Consider the following 14100-nt stretch of genomic DNA (forward strand, 5'->3'; position numbering starts at 1 on the left):
GCAACATGCAGCACCTGCAGATCTCAAGAGTCTACCCACTACTCCAGCCATGCATGTGTACTTGCCCAAAGTAAGCCCTTAATTGTTCCCCTGTACTGTATTGACTTCAAATGTATTCTGTTGACTGCCTAATACAACTGTATGCTTTGGTTTGGTGCCTAAAGTTATACCGCTCATTTGCTACTATATGCCTGCAGCCTAATCGTCATTCATTGTTGCATACTAGTTTCCAATTAATACATTTCTTAAATTTTCTTACACGTTATTCCAACCAGTTCCTTTCCCCTCCATCAGGCGCCCCGGCTGGCCAGGGGGAGGCAGTTTAGAGACCAGGATTACTGCATGTTTTGTGAGGGTAGGCTACTAATCTTTAATTTTCAAAAAAAATTAAAAAACATATTTAAAAAGATGCAACTTGTCATATATGGGTCACCGGTTGAGCTTCCGGGCTGCCTGGCGTGCGTTTTCTTCCCGAGTGACGGTCACGGGCTCCTTTAAGGTAACGCTTCACTTGGTCTTCGAAGACCGCCTCGGTCACCTCCTTGCAGCTCTCAATAGATCTCAAAGCCCCTGGAATGACAGAACAACAAGGTCATACATTGAACAAATGACTGTACATTTACTTCATTTTAGTCCACATAATCAGTACTTACTATGCAAAATGTCCTTAAGTTTCAGTTCTTTGAACCGGGTTTTTTTTAACCCGGTCCAATTGAGGTCCTTTGCCACAGCATCTGTCATCAGATGGGGCATCATTCTGTAGATGGCGTCTTTCACATCCCTCCCACCCTTTGTTGCTAGATGCGAGACCTACAATGAAAATCCAAAAATATCTTTAAGACAAACATCCAACACCATGGAAATAAGTACAATAAATAGATTTAGCATTACATGGTCTGCAAATTAAAACTTACGATGCCATCACCAACTGTGTCATCTTCAGCGAGCTTCGTCACGAGCTGAGTCAGTGTGGCGATGCTGGTCAAGGGGAGTCCAAGGTTCTCTGGTGGAGCCAAGACATGGACATCTTCCCTCAGATGGCGGACATCCTCCTGTATCGCAGTCATGTGTCCAACTACAGGGGGTGGGGGGGGGGGGTGGAGGTTTAATGGGTTGTTTTACGGTGTGTATATGAAGCTGGACTTTAGGTGAGGCAATTATGCCGTATTATGAGCTTGTAGATCTGCTATTTTTCAATGGCTAAAGTATAACAATGCTTAACAACAAGTGTAATGCTTTATTGAGTCGTCCACTCACAGTTAACAGTTCTCAGGTCCTTCATTTCTTCTCTCATCTCCAGCATCTCCTGATGTACAGTGGCCACCGTTTTTGTGAGCCTAGTCACCTCCTTCATCAGAAGCCGATTCAGCTGCAGCATCTCCTTCAGAATGGCACCTACACAAGGAAATGTGGTCAATAAATGCAGAGTTGCAGTGATTGTTTCACTACAATATAAGCAGTGATTTGTACACTTCTGCCCACTGTATACAAATACGGTCAGAAAAGAAAATAACTAACCCGTGTCAGAACTGTCATCCTCTCTCAATGATGTAACTGGGCTGAAGAGTGCGTGGCCGATATAAAGAGGAGGAGGAGTACCGTGGATTTGGACGAGCTAAAACACAGACGGTTGACACATTTGAAAATACAACTCAGAACAGATTGTTGAAACGCTAACACAGGATGAGTTACAAAAGATACAAACCAGCACTGCTCTGAACAACTGGAGAGGGACTTGGATGATCTATAACACATTAAAAAAAAATATATATATATATATATATATATATATATATCACTCATTCTTGAGATGAGGGACAAAAGTGGAAAAAACATGTCCCACACATAAGAGCCTTATTTTATGTAAAAAATAAATTAATTCATAAAAATAAAAGCACTTGCAAAGTTAAGTGTAATACAGTTGTGTATTATTATGCCCTTAATTTCATTATAATTGTTTTCATATTCCATCTGAATTAGTTAAAAGCAGGCCCTGTACCCAAAAAGGCCTGTATTTAGCCTGTCCCCAGCAAGTGGCCACAATTTCAAACTGTCAAAAAAGTGTCTAATACTGTCACAATCACATAAATATACATACTAAATTAAAGTAGATTGTCAACAACATAGCAAATAATATACACAGTTAATTTTAATTTATATTTTCTATTAAATATCTCATATCAAATGTTCGTCCCACGTCTCCGTCAACTCCGTCAGGTTTTTTTAAAAGTCTTAAATTAATCAGAAAATATTGTCGACAGATTTAGCCTGAAGACTCCTTTTCCAAGTCCCATTTATATTTGTTGCAACAGTGGATTACCTGGTCTGACAAGCATTCAATTGTTTGATATTTTAAACAAACAATGTTGATAACAATGTGGTCACAGCTTTTACATGTCAACTCCGTCTGCACATTTTTATGATCTTTGTTAAGAATTCCAAAATAATGTTTATTATTTTAGTTTAGGGGTTAGGTTTAGCTAACAAAATTAAGCAAAAACAAAATGGCTACATTGTACTAAAGAGGGTTAAGATGAAAACAAATGCCATTTTGTCAACTCCGTCAGACGTCAACTCCGTCAGATTTTGTGTCTGACGGAGTTGATGTGTATCTGACGGAGTTGACAAAAGTGTTCCTAAAACAATAAAATTATTGTTTTTGAATAATGGGCAGTATTCTAATTTGGCACACAGTTAGAGCATGCCTTAAGGAACATTTTTGGCTATGGGGCCATCACAGATTTGTCTCGTGGTGACCATGGCAGCCATATTACAAAAGAGCCGCCACCTGATGTTATTTTACAATAACTCAAGTTCTACACCACCTAGGATCTTGATTCTGGTGACTAAGACCTCATTTTCAAGGATGAGGGATACAGTGGTACAATTTAGACTTTCCCTGTGACCATGGCAGCCATTTTTCAAAATGGCCGCCACCTGCTGTTATTTTACAATAACTCAAGTTCTACACCACCTAGGATCTTGATTCTGGTGACTAATCATACATTTTCAAGGATGTGGGGTACATTGGTAATATTTAGATTTGTCCTGTGACCATAGCAGCCATTATTTTTTCAAAATGGCCGCCACCTGCTGTTATTTTACAATAACTCAAGTTTTAGACCACCTAGGATCTTGATTTTGGCGACTAATCATACATTTTAAAAGATGAGAAATACAGTGGTACTATTTAGATTTGTCCTGTGACCATGGCAGCCATTGTTTTTCAAAATGACCACCAACCTGCTGTTATTTTACCAATAACTCAAGTTTTAGACCACCAAGGATCTTGATTCTGGCGACTAATCATTACATTTTCAAGGATTAACTTTCTCTGGGAGAGGTAAGGGCTTATTTCAGGTGCAGGTTGAGTTTCTACTGACAGGACATTAAAAGGAGGTGGGCTTTCTGGCCTTTGACTTGCCCCTTTCAGGTACAGATGCACAGTTTGACTTCACTGGCCACTGCAGGGAACTGTGGGGGAGAAACTTTGGTCTCTTGACACCCCGATTAGGTTCAGGGTTTTTTTTGGTGGAGACTTGCCTTTCATGACATCTTTGCTGCAGCAGTTGATCTCCTTACTGCCAGTGGTGGCACACTCTGGGTCTCTGGGGCATTGTATCTTGGTGGCCTCCTGCCAGTGTTTCTCCATCCTTCTCCTGAGCTCTGTGTTCTGGGGCTCTGTTATAGTCAACTTACATTGTCTTGGCTGGAGATTGCTTTCCTGCAGGGTCCAGCCCAGTCTTGTGCAGATGGCTGCTGGCCCACCTGGAGGCCCCAACCTCACTTGTTCGGTTGGTGTGATTAGGTGGGGTGGTCTTCCCCAATCAGGATGAGGGGTTTGACCCTTTCAAACGGCAGTCTGGCCAAGTGTCTGTATTTAGTTGTGAGTTTAGATACAGGATACGATTGCTCACCCAGCCCCAGGTGACATGAGGTGAAGGCTCCTTTGATTTGGTAACATTGCTTTGGTTGACATGCTGGGGACACAGAGAAAGACACTGATGCCTTCAGTGTCTGCACATCCTGCCTGATGGTCCTGAAGCCAAATCTTCTGTCTTCAGTCTTTCGCTCACTGTTCACTGCTCACTGTTCACCTCACCGAATTTAGCCGAAGGAGTTTGACCCCTAGTTTGGCCATAGACCCCCTAGTTTGGCCATAGCCACTTGCCCAAATGTGCCGACATGTGCTGACCTCATCACATCTGTGATGATGGCTATGGCCGTTTTTAGCCAACGTAGTGTTTTTTGTGCAAAACTAATGCTTGGAATGGATCCAGAATCATGAAAAGCCCCTAGTTTGACATGCCAAATGCTACTTAAAGCATAATGAAATTTAGAACATTTAGCCTTATATTGGTTGTTGATGGTACCCAACTTTCAGCAGCTGTCAAACATGCCCCTAGGGTGGTCAAATAGAAACCAATGTGGGATATGTTAGTAGACACCTTTACAAACATTGGTGAAGAAAATTCTTGGTAAGAAATGTATTCACAGATTTTATATTATTCTGATAATATTCCCTGAGTAAATTGGTAAAATAATAGCAGGTCCACCATTTTTGAAAATGTCTACCATCCATGGTCACAGGATAAATCTAAATAGTACAACTGTATTCCTCACCCTTGAAAATGTATGATTAGTCACCAGAATCAAGATCCTAGGTGGTGTAGAACTTGAGTTATTGGGAAATAACAGAAAGTTGGCGGCCATTTTGAAAAATGTCTACCATGGTCACAGGACAAATCTAAATAGTACCAATGTATCCCACATCCTTGAAAATGTATGATTAGTCACCAGAATCAAGATCCTAGGTGGTGTAGAACTTGAGTTATTGGGAAATAACAGAAAGTTGGCGGCCATTTTGAAAAATGGCTGCCATGTTCACAGGGCAAATCTAAATAGTACCACTGTATTCCTCATCCTTGAAAATGTGGGATTAGTCACCAGAATCAAGATCCTAGGTGGTCTAGAACCTAAATCAGTTAAACTTGTCAACTCCGTCAGATGTTCGTCAACTCCGTCAGACGTTCGTCCCGTGATGTTTTTGTTAATTTCAAAAGAAATAGAAAATTCGCTGTCAAATCTTTTGTGCTTATGTATTGAAACACCAACTGAAATGATACGTAATGATGATTTTTTTTTTTTTTACATGGTTTTCATGTTATAATATTGAAAATAAAGGTTGAAATGACGGTTTTGAGAAATTGGATATTTCATAATAGTGTGATATTGGAACAAAATAATATTAAAAGATTTGTATTACTTAACTTGATTACTGAAAGCCATTATAAGATAACTGAGGACTTTATATTATTGTTGAAATGATAAAATTCAATTAAAAGGGATTTTAGTGTGTCTGACGGAGTTGACATGAATCAGGTATTAAGTGCATAAATGTCCCATTTTAGAAAGAAATGTTATGCGAAAAACCTGTTCCTTCTCAAGATTGGTAGTTGAGACCTGTGTCTACAAATACATCTATTTGATTTGAATGTATCTTAAAAAAAAAAGAAAATCCAGTTTGAAAAAAGTTTTGTCCCTTATCTCAAGAATGGGTGATATATATATATATACACACACACCAAGCACTGATTATTGATAAACAAATCAGATCAAAAAATTACTAACCATCACTACTGCCATAATGGTTCACTGGTGGCCGCACCATGGGGTTTGGTGATTCAGACACTAAAACACATAAGTTAAGGCAGTTTGTAAAAACAGAGTGTATTCATTTCAAACACTGCAATAATGAGTGATAAGCACATATTGTCACAAAAATATACTACCCACCACTAGGACTCAACGATGCAACACCTGCAGTCTTCAGCGCATGGACTGGTAGAGTTCCTAAAGACAAATACAATTTGTAATTCAATTAAAAAATGTTTTTGTTACCATTTCAATTTGCATATCGATAAAGTAATTCATTACTGCTCTTCTCTCTGAGTTCCTGCGCTCGACTGGAGGATGTGTGGGTTCGGTGTGTGACGTTCTCCTTACTGCCCCGGTGGGTCTTTATGGGTGGTGCGTCATCATCCGAGTCAGAGCCATAGCGTGTGTTTGGTCTAGAAAATATGCTAATTTTAGGAATGCCATGCCATTGTTGACCCAGCTTAATTAACCCATTTAGAATATATTCCAAATGTCCACCACAAAGTATAACATAATGCTTAAAACAGCAAAAGGGGTTCCCACCCTGAATGGATTAACCTACTTTCGTTTCCTTCTGCCGTCCATGTCCGACTCCATCTCCGAGCCTGCTTCTGCCCGCTGAAGGCACTGTCGTGCTTCTACCTCCGTGGCTACAAGTTTAGACGAGGCATAATTAAGTAGGGTTGAACTACAAATCTTCAATGAATATATTAAATTCAAAAGAAAAACACTGACCTCGTGTCTTTAACAGTTTAATAGAAAACAGAGGCCAGGAGTCAGCCGCTTCCTCCTGTGCCGTCACTGCTCTGTTTATTTGGGTCTGTGATGTGTACGTTGGCCAATAACACTGCCCTGTCTCCGTGCACCAGGACAGTGGTACAACGGCCACCTTATTCTCCTCCACAAACATGACCACAGCAAACGGCATGGTCTGAAGTGAAAAATGGAATACAGTTGGTTAACTAAATTAAAATGTTTTAATCACAACAGGGCTACAAAAAAAATGCAATGTTTTTAAACGCAACAGAAAAAAAGTAAGTTTGTTAAAAATAACTTCAAAATATTGACCAAAAAAAAGTGACAAAAAAAAGTCATCAAAAATTACTTACAAGTGCAACAATGGAAATCCCACAAATCCATCCCGATATGGTAGAAGTGTGTATTTTCTCAAAATGTTGGTCACTTGTGTGTAATGCAGCTCATCCCTCACATTTGTAAGATGAAATATTCCCATCTTTGATGACGCCAACGGATCACTTAAGTAATCTCCCTGGTTCCTGAACTTTTTGTAGATGATGAAGGCATTTTTGTTTGCATCAGTGACAACATTCTCCACGAGAACAACTTCATTGGTTTGCAACTGGACACAGTTGTCGCCTTGTGACCGTTTCACAGTGTAATGTCTTGCGTGCCATTCTTGAAATTGTTTTCGTACTCGAAATCCAGCTGGGATGGGTCCAGTATAGTGCTCCCTTTGTAGGGCACAGGGCTTTTTGGTGGCACGTCGAACACCAATCCTCTCCTTCTCAGATAGTCGTCGACAGACTTGAGCAAGAACGGATTGTCCGTTCCGCACATACCTTCTAAGCTGCCCACGGTAGTTTTCAAAGGGAAAACAAGATATGTTATCCAGCGCACCATACCTCTTTGCCTCTTCACTGAGATGAACCAGGGTGTGCATGTTATAGGACAGCTTCTCTTTGCCGTACAATTTAGCACAGTCCTCCACAAAGACATCCAACATTTCTTTGGCAAATGCCACCCATTGGTCATTGGCACACAGAGACGCACTGAGCAGGATGGTCATGGCTGCTGAGAGGAGCATAAAGTGGGAAAAATGGTTGTCTGGGATGACCCCCTTCAAAACGACTGGTCCAGTGTACAAAAGGAATGTGCGGAACTCTGTTGCCTTCCAGTTTTCAAATGACTCCATTCGCCTTGGCTTTCTGTTGAACTCACATGGAATGTAGGGACGTAGGTTCAGAAGTGCACAGGAGAGCTCTTTAACACTTGCAGTTCCAATCTTTGTCCTCAGGCCGGGTCCTCTCATCCAAAAATACAGCATCTTCCTTGTCACCCCTAGGCAAACTTGGTGCATGTAATCGAGAGGAAACTGTGTCACCATGCCAATGGAGAGCGATGAGAGGGAGGTTTCCCCACGGTGATGAGTGTCCTCAGAGAGTTCCAGTCTGTCCAGTCTGTCATCATCTGACCTGGGTGGGGCGTCTCTGTCAGGAAAAATCACTCTCTTTTCATAGTATTCACCCTTTTGTATGCATTCATCACAGCCATAGTAACCAGAGTGGCCCTTCACATTTTTAAGTGGTGCAACCACTTCTACATCCAGCTTTGTCCATGTACCTACCTGTGTACCTGTGTGTGTCTTTGAGCCTGAGTATGTTACTTATTTATACCAGAAGGGGGCGCCAGAAACAGAGAGAGGGGTAGTGCTGTGTCTCTAATGAGAGAGAGAGAGAGAGAGAGAGGGGGGGGGGGGGGGGGGGAATTGCACCACTTGGTTCACACAGGTGTGATTTTTTTTATCATGGCTCTTGCAGGGGCGTCGCAAAGAAACGCAGCAATTGAGCGCCGCAGTCCCTCCCCCTTTCAGAAAAACGAGTGGCCCAGGAAATGAAACCCCAATGCAGTCTCCCATCGGCACTTCTTATTTAATTTATTTAAAGACGGTTACGCCGCGGACAAAGCCAACTCGGATCGTGACAAATCATGACAATGAACACAATGTTTTGGGCCGATCAAATCATTAGAAAGAAGAAAAGAAAGTCAGGAGACAACACTATTTGTTTTGTTTTTCGTCTTATAAATTATAATATAATTATAATTATAATTATAATAAGCCCGTCCGTCTGGACGGGCTTACAGCGAGAGACACATTAGCCACATATGGGTCCAGGGCTAATGTGACAAAGCCACATCGCTCATGGGCGGCCGCATGGTCCAAGTGCCTGCCCCATTTGAGGCTTTTTTATTCATTTTCTCTTCCCCGTGGCCGGCGGCCCAACGGACGGTTCGCGACCGGGCCGTGAGCCGCTCTGCGGAACCACGGGGGACTAGTGTCCCGGGACCCCCGTGTCTCACTCTCCTCTGCAAGTGCCTGAATGCAACGTTGGTCTTTAATAAATCATAAATGTGTTTTGTATCGTGAATACAAGCTGCCCTTTACAAGTTTTGTCTCCCGTGGTCAACACGCATATAGAAACGGGAATTAATAAATACATTGTTTCGTGGCATCACTGGCGTGGCGGGAGTTGCGTGGCGGGAGTTAATTGTTTCGTCACTGGCGCGGCGGGAATTGTTTCGCGCCACAGCCACTGGGAACAATGGAGTCTAGTCAGTCTACCTCGAGTGATGAAGAGCTAGTTTTGATGATTTTAAACAAAAAAAGAAAGAAGAGAAGTGTTTGGGTACACCCAATATTACTTTTGCCAAAGGACATGGGTGAGTTCCATACAACAATTCAGGAGCTCAAGAAGTACCCTAGGAAATTCCATACTTATTTCCGAATGTCCCTCGGACAATTCGAAGAGCTTCTTCGTCAGCTAACTCCACGTCTCCAGAGGGAGACAACGAACTTCAGGGAGCCTATTGACCCCGAACAGAGGCTAGCCACATGTCTATGGCATATATAGGCTATAGTATATTCTATATGAGGAATGAGACAAAGTCCCGTTTATTCATTATGTCCATATGCAGGCTGCGTCGACCGCCTCCTATGTGTGCATTCAGGAATTGAATGGGATGGCCTTGTTAGGGTTTAGTGAGATAGGACCCAAAAGCAGAACTCAGGACCAGGATTCACAAACTCAGATATTTATTTCACAAAACAAAAATAGGCTTGGGGCTGTAGGGCTATGTAGAGCTGGTCGGCAGGCAGGCAGGCGGCGTAGAACACTGGGGGCACAAGGAGACGAGGAATTAGAAAAATGATGATTGCAGGGAAAAAACTTGGAACTCAGAGGCACAGTGACTTTACCGATAGTAACTGAATAAACCGGCAAGGGCTGGAGTGAAGAGCCAGGTCTTATACAGCTGGGCTTGATGAGGAGGAGGTGTGTAGTTCCACAGGAGGTAGATACCACACGTCACAGCCCAGGTCGCCAGTCACACGCCCCTGCCAGACCATATAGGGAAAGGAAAAAAACAGAAAACCAACAGAGAAACAGCCCGCCCATAACAGCACCCCCCCTCAACGGGAGCCTCCTGGCGACCCACTAGGCTTCTCAGGATGGGCTAGGTGAAAGTCTCTGACCAGCTGAGGGTCCAGGATGAAGGACCGACGAACCCAGGACCTCTCCTCCGGACCGTATCCTTCCCAGTCTATCAGATATTGATAACCCCGGCCACGGCGACGAACATCCAACAGCCGCTGGACAGTATATGCAGGGTGGTCATCTATGATCCGGGCGGGCGGAGGGGGCTTGGAAGGAGGGCAGAGAGGACTGGAGGATACTGGCTTAAGTTGAGACACATGAAAAGTAGGATGAATCCTCATAGAGCTTGGCAGCTTCAATCTGACAGCAGATGGATTGATGACACGTTCCACCACAAAAGGACCAATATAGCGTGGGGCCAATTTCTTAAGTTCCACTCTGAGTGGGACATCCTTGGAAGAAAGCCAAACACTCTGACCTGGTTTGTATTTGGGAGCCTCCACCCGATGGCGGTCAGCGACCCGACGATTGTTCTCAGCAGAGCGTAGTAGAGCAGCACGTGCATCTTTCCAAACCCTACGACATCTGCGAAGGTTCATTTGGACGGAGGGAACAGCCAACTCCTCTTCCTGGGAGGGAAACAATGGTGGCTGATAGCCTAAAGAGGCCTCAAAGGGAGACAGTCCTGTGGCAGCACTGGTTAGAGAATTATGCGAATACTCCACCCAAGCCAGATGTGTACTCCACGAAGCAGGGTTGGCAGCAGCAACACACCATAGGGCAGCCTCCAGATCCTGGTTAGCCCTCTCCGTTTGGCCGTTGGACTGGGGGTGGAAACCAGACGATAAACTCACAGTTGCACCCAATGCTTTACAGAATGATTTCCAAACATGAGATACAAATTGAGGGCCCCTGTCTGAAACAATGTCCAATGGAATACCATGAAGGCGGAAAACGTTGTTCACCAATAGATCAGCAGTTTCATAGGCTGTAGGGAGATTCGGAAGGGCCACAAAATGAACTGCCTTAGAAAAACGGTCAACAATGGTGAGAATGACAGTGTTACCTTGAGAGGTGGGCAACCCAGTGACGAAGTCAACTGCTATATGGGACCAGGGACGACTGGGAACAGGTAATGGAAGCAACAGACCAGCAGGTGGACGATGAGAAGACTTCCCCCTGGTATCTGCCTCCATGGAAGGCCACCAAAAGTGACGCCTGAGGAGTGACACAGTGCGGTTCCTTCCCGGATGACACGCAAGTTTGGAGTTGTGTGTCCATTGAAGGACCTGAGAACGAGCTGAATCTGGAACAAACAGGCGGTTAGGTGGGCCATTACCCGGATCCGGCTGTGCCCGCTGAGCCTCCCTTACTGCAGATTCAATCTCCCAGGAAACAGCTGCCACCACTTAGGAAGGGGAGACGATGGTGTCTGGACTGGGAGGCTGCTCCTCAGGAGCGTACTGGCGGGACAGAGCATCAGGCTTGACATTCTTAGACCCAGGATGATAGGTAATGGTGAAGTCAAACCTCCCAAAAAACAAGGCCCAACGAGCCTGGCGAGAATTTAGACGTTTGGCTGATTGAATATAGGCCAAGTTCTTATGGTCAGTCCACACAATAAATGGGTGCTCAGCTCCTTCTAACCAATGCCTCCACTCCTCCAATGCCAATTTCACTGCTAGCAGCTCCTTGTTACCAACATCATAGTTACGCTCGGAGGAGTCAAGGGTATGAGAAAAAAAAGCACAAGGGTGCACCTTCTGATCCTGGCTGGACCGCTGAGAGAGTACTGCCCCCACCCTTATATCAGATGCATCGACCTCCACAATAAACTGCAGGGAGGGATCAGGATGAACTAGAATAGGAGCAGTGGTGAACAGATGTTTGAGCTTATAAAAAGCCTGCTCTGCTTCTGGGGGCCAACGAAATGGGACAAGTGTGGAGGTGAGCTTATTAAGAGGCGCCACGACTTTGCTATAGTCCTTCACAAAGCGGCGGTAAAAATTAGCAAACCCCAAAAATCGTTGAAGTAGCTTACGGGTAGTGGGTGTAGGCCACTCTGCAACTGCTTTGACCTTCCCTGGATCCGCTCTCATCTGTCCTTTCTCCACAATGAAGCCCAAAAAACTGACCGTGTCGACGTGGAACTCGCACTTCTCGGCTTTCACGTAGAGTTTATTCTCCAACAGCCTTTGGAGAACCTGGCGGACATGGGAAGCGTGGTCAGAGAAAATTTGTGCCAGAGAAAAGATTTTGTGCCAGGGACAACCCCCTCACCGACAGGGGGTGTGATCGGACAAGATGGCGCCGCACTATGGCGACATGGTTCTACTCTTGTTTGTTTTTTTGTTTGTTTGTTTGTTTTTGGAACCCAGCGTTGGTCTCGTTCAGTACGACAGGACTGAACTCCTTCACGTTCGGGCATATATGCCCGTTTTTCTGCCCGACCTGCCACCGGACTACCAGCTACTACTACACAGAGAACGGATGAAACACCGCGGGCGGCCACGGAGGAGAGGGGCGAGAGGAGGTGTACCGACTAAGACGCCGCATCCACCGCCCAGCCTTACCCAGCCTGATCCTCTCCAACGTCCGCTCTCTGGCAAACAAGAGAGATGAGCTGTCCATGCTCATCGGATCACAGAGAGACTTTAGAGACGCTGCCGCCATCTGTCTAACCGAGACCTGGCTAAATGAGGATATCCCGGACTCTACGTTACAGCAAGCCGGCTTTTCTCTTCACCGTGCGGACCGCACCACCGACTCACTAAAACAACGCGGAGGCGGTGTTTGCTGTTATATCAACAGGAGCTGGTGCATAGACACCAGAATACTGTCACAATCATGCTCTCCTGAGTTAGAGAGTCTCACGGTGGAGTGTAAACCTTTCTATCTACCGAGAGAGTTTTCTTCTGTCACACTATCTGTGGTCTACATCCCTCCGAGCGCCGCTGCCCAGTCTGCCATGCAGCAGCTGTCCGTGAACATCACGGAGGTGGAAAATAACAATCCCGACACAGTTGTGCTCGCGCTGGGGGACTTCAATCACGTATCCCTGAAGAAGGCTCTTCCTAGATACAAACCTCAGATCAACATCGCCACCAGGTTGGAGAGAACACTGGACCAGTGCTACTCGACCATCCCAGAGGCATACCATGCAGTGGCTAGAGCTCCTCTCGGTGAGTCCGACCACAACACCATTCTACTAGTCCCTAAGTATCGACAGAAACTAAAGGTGGCAAAACCAACTGTCAAACTATGTAGGAAATGGTCTACACAAGCCATAGATACATTACAGGATTGTTTGGAGTCCACAGAATGGACTAACCTCTGGGCTGACGGTCAGGATATTGACACGTACACTGACACTGTTACATCCTATATTCAATTCTGTGAAAGTGTTTGTATTCCCACAAGGACCATTACAGTTTTTAACAACAGCAAGCCCTGGTTCAACAATGAAGTGAGATCGCTTTGTAGGGAGAAACATGCTGCTTATAAACGTGGAGATATGGGGAATTATAAGAGACTGAAATATGAATTTCAGCGTGCCGTGTCTAAGGCTAAGGCCTCCTACAAAGTGAAGCTTGAAAACAAACTGCAAGCAAATGACATCAAAGGTGTATGGCAGGGTTTGCAGGACATCACTGACTATAAAACCAAGCACCATGTTCCAGATCTGGACCCCTCCCTTCCTGGGAGGCTTAATGATTTTTATTGTCGGTTCGACAGTGAAGACCATCAGTCCCCCTCTTTTCCAAGAGAGCAGGGTGACTCTCCACCCAACATACATGAACATGATGTCAGACTGTTGCTCCGTCAGCAAAACCCCAGAAAGGCGGCAGGGCCTGATGGCGTGTCATCTGCCACACTAAAGCACTGTGCCGACCAACTTGCACCTGTCCTCACTTCCATTTTCAACTGGTCACTTGAACTCTGTACTGTGCCTGCTTGCTTTAAATCTGCGGTTATCATTCCTGTCCCAAAGAAAAATAATATCACCTGTCTTAATGACTATAGGCCTGTTGCCCTAACATCTGTCATTATGAAAGTCTTTGAGCGACTGGTATGTAAACACCTGTCCAGCATAGCACTAGATCCCCACCAATTTGCCTACAGAGCAAATAGGAGTGTAGATGATGCAGTGTCCCTCTGTCTGCACAATATTACTCAACATCTAGAATCCAGATCCACCTATGCTCGTGTACTTTTTGTTGATTTTAGCTCTGCATTTAACACAATAGTGCCTGGGAAGCTGATTTCAACC

At 44.6% G+C, this 14100-nt stretch overlaps 1 long non-coding RNA gene across 1 annotated transcript; it reads right to left on the bottom strand.

Annotated features, from left to right (window-relative positions):
- Positions 1–320: 320 nt before the first annotated feature.
- LOC308332001 lies at positions 321–1017 on the bottom strand. Its single transcript, XR_013965646.1, has 3 exons — positions 915–1017; positions 654–810; positions 321–570 (listed from the first exon to the last, which is right to left on the bottom strand). It is a non-coding gene; the product is annotated as an uncharacterized lncRNA (long non-coding RNA).
- Positions 1018–14100: the final 13083 nt, after the last annotated feature.

This window comes from Protomyctophum bolini (assembly GCF_963924005.1).
Source record: "Protomyctophum bolini genome assembly, chromosome: 17".
NCBI classification, from domain to species: Eukaryota; Metazoa; Chordata; class Actinopteri; order Myctophiformes; family Myctophidae; genus Protomyctophum; species Protomyctophum bolini.